Below are 5,894 nucleotides of genomic sequence, written 5' to 3'. Positions count from 1 at the left end.
TCCACCAGTCCCAAGTCTCTATTGACACTGATTTAGGACATGCCGCAGACCTATAGGATCTCCAATTTTATTTATGATGAAACTCTAAAGTGTTAGTTTAATAATTAATAGATACATTACATTATTATAAGTTTTATCATCTAATTATATTAAAAGAAAAAAATATATTGGTCTCTGATCTTTTATTTTAAGGACAATTTCATCCTTCAAAATTAGAAACACAATCATTTCTTATCATCTAAAACGTATGACATATGAGTTTTTTTGTGTAATTTTTGTAGTCAAATATAGCAGAATTAGTTTATGTGGCGTTTATGTGACGACTTTTGTTTGCATTTTTTTTTCACTTTTTAGTCTTTGACTTTTAATTGAATTGGATGGTGTCTCTTTGCATGTTTTAACAATGGTGACATAAAAAATTAAAAACTCATCTTCAATTTATCACTTTCAATGACAATGTCTGCTAGATTTTTTTGTTTGTTATAAACTTTAGGGTAAAATACTAAATTGGTCCCTTACATTTAGACGTAATCTTATTTTGATCTTTAAGGTTCAAAGTGTCCTATTTGAATCTAAAAAAGTTTTATTTAGCTTCAATATAGTCCTACCGTGAGGTCAAAATTAAATAATTAACGGAATGTCTTACATGACATCAGTACAAGAACAAGATCGATAATCTGAAGAACAAGTACAAGTTCTAGAGACAGAAAATCAACCGTGGATGCATCAATATATTTATTTATCATTTTTCTTATAATTTAAATGAAATATTTTTTATAGAACTAAAGAGAATGATAAATAAATATCTTGATGCATCCACTATTGATTTTGTGCCTCTCAAACTTGTACTAGTTTTTCAGATTATCGATCTTGTTTTTCTACTAGATGTTATATAAGACATTTTATTAATTATTTAACTTTAACCTCACGGTAGAACTATATTAAAGTTAAATAAAATTTTTTAAATTGAAATAAGACATTTTAAATCTTAAAGATCAAAACAGAATTATATCCAAATATAAGAGACAAATTTATTACTTTACGTTAAACTTTAAAACGACTAATTGGCTTCTTTATGATTGGTGGAGCAGGTTTAGTATAATATGACCTTGTCCAATACTCTTCACTTGTAACTAGCTGAATGAAATGTTCATAAGTCTTATATATGAATTCTGTACCGCCATGAATGGACATAATCTTCAGGTTGATTATGTTTTTTCTTAATTTTTAGTTGTCCCATAACGTTTTTTAAACGGGTCATGTCAGCTCTGTTATAGACTCATCAGCAACACATCAACACTTTGCACACGCCCATAAACTAATTCCGTTAGGTTTGGTAAAAAAAATTACACAAAAAGATCCATATATGTGTTTTAAATGGTGAAGGATAGTTTTTATATTTTCTAATTTTGAGGAATAAAATTATCTTTAAATTAAAATATGAGAGACTTATATATATATTTTTTCTTATATTAATGAACATGAAACTAATATGTATAAAACAGTGTAACTAGCTTACTGTAACATTTTTATATTGTTAGATATTTTAAAATGATATAAATATTTTTTTGAATATTAGAAATTAGTTATTCAATAATATCATAATGCACATAACCAATAGAATATAAAAAAAATCTATAATAACATATACGTACAAATAAAAAATGACACAATCAAACATCATTTTTTTTATGTTTATTTCATATTTATTAATATGCACTAAGATTTAAATATGCTTTTTTTCAACATTAAGAAAATTAATTTTATATATAGGAGAAAGAAAATTTTTACAGAATATCTATTTATATTTAGCTCATAAGAAGATAAAACAATATTTTAATCTCTGACATTTAGTTTAAGTCTAAATTTCGTTTGTAACATTTGAAATTTTTGATTTTGTTCCAAAAATTTTATTTCCTTATATTTTAGTTTTTTTTATTAAAATTTGTTTTCTCAAAAATATTTTTTTTCCGTTATAATCTTTTTTATATATTGTTAAAAATTATAATTATAACAGTTATAGTGATGTTTTTAGTGATTAGAGAATAAAAGTGTCAGAAGAATAACAGAAATAAAAAATAATAATTAATGAAAAAATATTTTTAGAAAAAAAATTAATTTTAATCTAAAAACAAAAATACAACCAAATATAATATTTAAAATAAATTTTAGATCAGAGGTTGAGTTAGGCATGAGTCATTTTTTTTCTCTTTAGATAATTTAATTTGAGAGAAATTTTATGGTGTCTAAGATATTAGTGCTTAATTTGCCTAAAAAGTGAGAGAGACAACGATAAACTTCACCTTTTACTTTTGTATCAAATAATCTAAAAAAATTAAGTAGCATACAAAACACCTTAATTTGAACTCTCTTAATGGAATGCCAAACACTTTTCTTTTTCTTTGGTGGAGAGTCTGAACGTATTTTGATTCACTTGTTCACAAACCAAACCCACCCATGTCAATTCCTTCTCACAACTTTTTATAGCAAAAGAGAATTGTTACTTATTATTAAACTACTCTTTCATCTTAATCCATAACAACAATAAAAAAATTTTATAGTTCACAAATTCAACCCAACAGAATACATAAATTTAATTACAATTTTAGTCTTTATCATCTTATGTTGTCTTATCTTTATTTTATCTTTAATTATTCTTATTTTATCTTTATTTATTTTTATCTTTCATAGAACAATACTCTATATATATTTAATTTTATCCTCATAGTTTACACTTCAGATCAATACAATTCAATCAATCAACAATCAATAAAATTTCTTCATCTATTCTTTTCCTATTCTTTCACAATTTTATCACTTATATACCCTGTGGATGTGAATGTAATATTAATATATAGCCAAATATATATAAAATCTTGAAAAAAATGGTTATAAATAATTAGCAGGGGAAAAAAAACATGGAATGTTTGACATATGTATATACACCCACTAACGCGTCCTATATTTATGCATATCGATGTGCGTTTTTATTATTAAATTTGAAATAAAATATCTGAATAGGGGCACAAAACAAATTAAATTAATTTGAAGCATGATAGCTAGGCTGCCAACCTTTCTTATGAATAAAAAATTGCAGCACGTTGATTCCTTTGTTAGGCCAGCCAATGAATGTCTCTTTCCAACTTATTAAGCAGAAAAGTTCACGATGATCCATTCAGTACTACTACCCAAATCCGCGTTTAATTAATTGTATATGCATAGATAATTGAACACAACTTTTTGAATATTATTAGCAAGATAAGAATATTCAAAGTATAATAAGCCATTCTCCCAAGCTATCTTTCTCCCTTTCTTATGCTTTTATACCAAGAATATTATTATTACTAACTTATCTTATGTTTTTTTCCAGATCTTATATATATATATATAAAGTAAAAGAATAAATAAAGTTTAGCATGCATTTGAATTTGGTAGATAAGGCGTGACAAGGACTTTAATATGTCCAAATCTTGTTTCCACGCTAAACAGGCTTATCTAGAGCGAGGAAGCAATTTCAAAAGCACAAGACACAAATTGACAAGGCTGAATCATTTGTAGTTATCTTTAAGTTGAACAAGTAATTAAAAAATAATCTCAGCTTGAATTGAAACATGATCTGCTATTCATTTAATGGGAAAGGAATAGATAGATAGATTCATAGATATTCTTTTTGTACATACAACTAGAACATATTTAGGTTGTGTTTGTTTACAGAGACAGAATATTGAAACAAGGACACTGACATATAAAATTGTGTTTGGCAGAGAAGATATGGACAAAGACAATGTATTCAGAGATACTAAAATAGTGTATTTTGTATTCATCCTGATAGAAAGGACACGGAGACACTAACAAGGGACACAACTTATTTTTTATTTTTTCTTTTATTATTCTTGTTAATTTTTTATAATTATATTTTTTATTGTTATATTTTTTATCTCAAATTTTTTGAATGAAAAAAAGAGAATAAATTGAATTTTTATAATTTGTTCTAATTTATCATCAAATAGAATACAAAAACAAAAAATTTTGTATCACTGTTGAGTATCTTATCATATTCTATTTTCAATGTCTTATCATATCATGTTCACGCCTTATTTATTATTAACACTCTCGTAAAATATTTTACATATCTATATATATATATTATTATAGTGCATGCATTCCAGTGGTAGAAGAAAAGCACAAAGGTTGACCCGTCCTTTTATTATTTTACTCTTATATTTATAGGTTCATAAACTTTTAGGGACCTTCCCTCTAATCTCTATGATTCTTTTTGTATTGTAAACATTATCCGATCCTTTCTTCAAGGGCTAACAACCTAATCTATGAAAATAAATAATTCCCCATTTCGTATAAAAGGAGTTTTTGAAAGTAACACACGATAGTTATTTGCTATATATAATATGCTATAGCCTTTACTCTTATCTACAGGCCAAAATACTTTTTCAGGGATTTTGAATATTAGGGTGGTTGGTTATTAATGTGGTTAGTGATTATTACACATTATTGATTGAAGAAAAATAATGTTTTAGACTTTTAGATAAGATTTAAAAAAAAAAAGGCAAAAGCAAAAGATGAATAGTGTCATGCAATGAAAAAGGTAGAAACCCCCTGGACTAGTTAATTACAACTTTAACACAAGCTAACGGAATCACATTCGAGAATGGTTCATCTTATCATTTAATTTCTATCCCTATCTCTCTCTTTTTCATGATAATTTTGATACAACTTTGCTAAGATTACGTATGGTGGATGCCAATTGCAAAACCAATAAGGAACATGCTATGCTAGCTAGTTTAATTTTGGACCTCCCCATGTGACATTTTTATTTTATTTTATTTTTTATAATATGTGAATTAATTAATACACGACTTTTATCCAATTGGGGCAAATCTTCAAACATGTGAACTACCCTATAAAAGGATGGTAGACATGTAACGTCCTCCACAATAATGTTTCAATACTATATAGGCACAAATATAAATAAATCCGCTATAACAAAACTTTGACACATTAATTTTACAAAAAAATATTATTTGTACATTAAAATTAGCCAATAAAATCAGTTACTAATATATTTGTGTATAAATACATACGTAATTTACTTTATTTTTAATATATATTTATATTTTAACATATATTTTATATTGGTAACTAATTTTAGTAGTTAATTTTAGTATACATATAACATTACTCTTAATTTTGATATTTTACAAGAAATGGTGAAATGCTTATATGTGGGAGAAAGAGCGTAAATTTTAGAAAAGGGATAAAAAATTGCATGTCATTGAAAATTCGACGGTTTGATTTAGGATGTGCACAAATTTCATTGTTCGATTTATATTTATAATTTTTTTTATGATTTTAAAATCAAAATCTCATTTTTAGATTTGTTTTTTTTTATTTATTTTTTTTAAATAAAATTTCATCCTCCAATTTGTGTTTAATTATTATTTATTTATTTTTTAAAATAAAAAATCTCACTTTTTTGTTTCTTTCTTTGAAAAATAAAAAAATTACAACATTAAAATTGGACTTTTGAATTTTATTTTTTCCAAATATTCTTTATGTTTTGGTAAAAAAAAATGACAATATACTTAAAAATATCACATTTTAATCCCATTTATTTGTTTGCCAAAATTTGGCCATGTATAGAGAAAATAATCGAAATTCTAAGTCCATGAAACAATTGAAACGTATGATGATATTGTTGGATAGCATGGTGGCACCAATTCTCTAAGGCTCTATATATCTTTAACAAAAATATTAATTGTCTAAATTTTTCAATAAAGTTAATCAAGTTGTTAAAATTAAAAACTTTCTCACGTGCCACATTTATTCTCTTTCTTTTATTTAACGAACATTGAAATTACGTACTGTTTGTGAAGAAG

Source organism: Arachis ipaensis, chromosome B01 (genome assembly GCF_000816755.2).
Source record: "Arachis ipaensis cultivar K30076 chromosome B01, Araip1.1, whole genome shotgun sequence".
Lineage (NCBI taxonomy): Eukaryota > Viridiplantae > Streptophyta > Magnoliopsida > Fabales > Fabaceae > Arachis > Arachis ipaensis.
The sequence above is the reverse complement of the archived record's forward strand: the minus strand, read 5'-3'. Positions refer to the sequence as shown.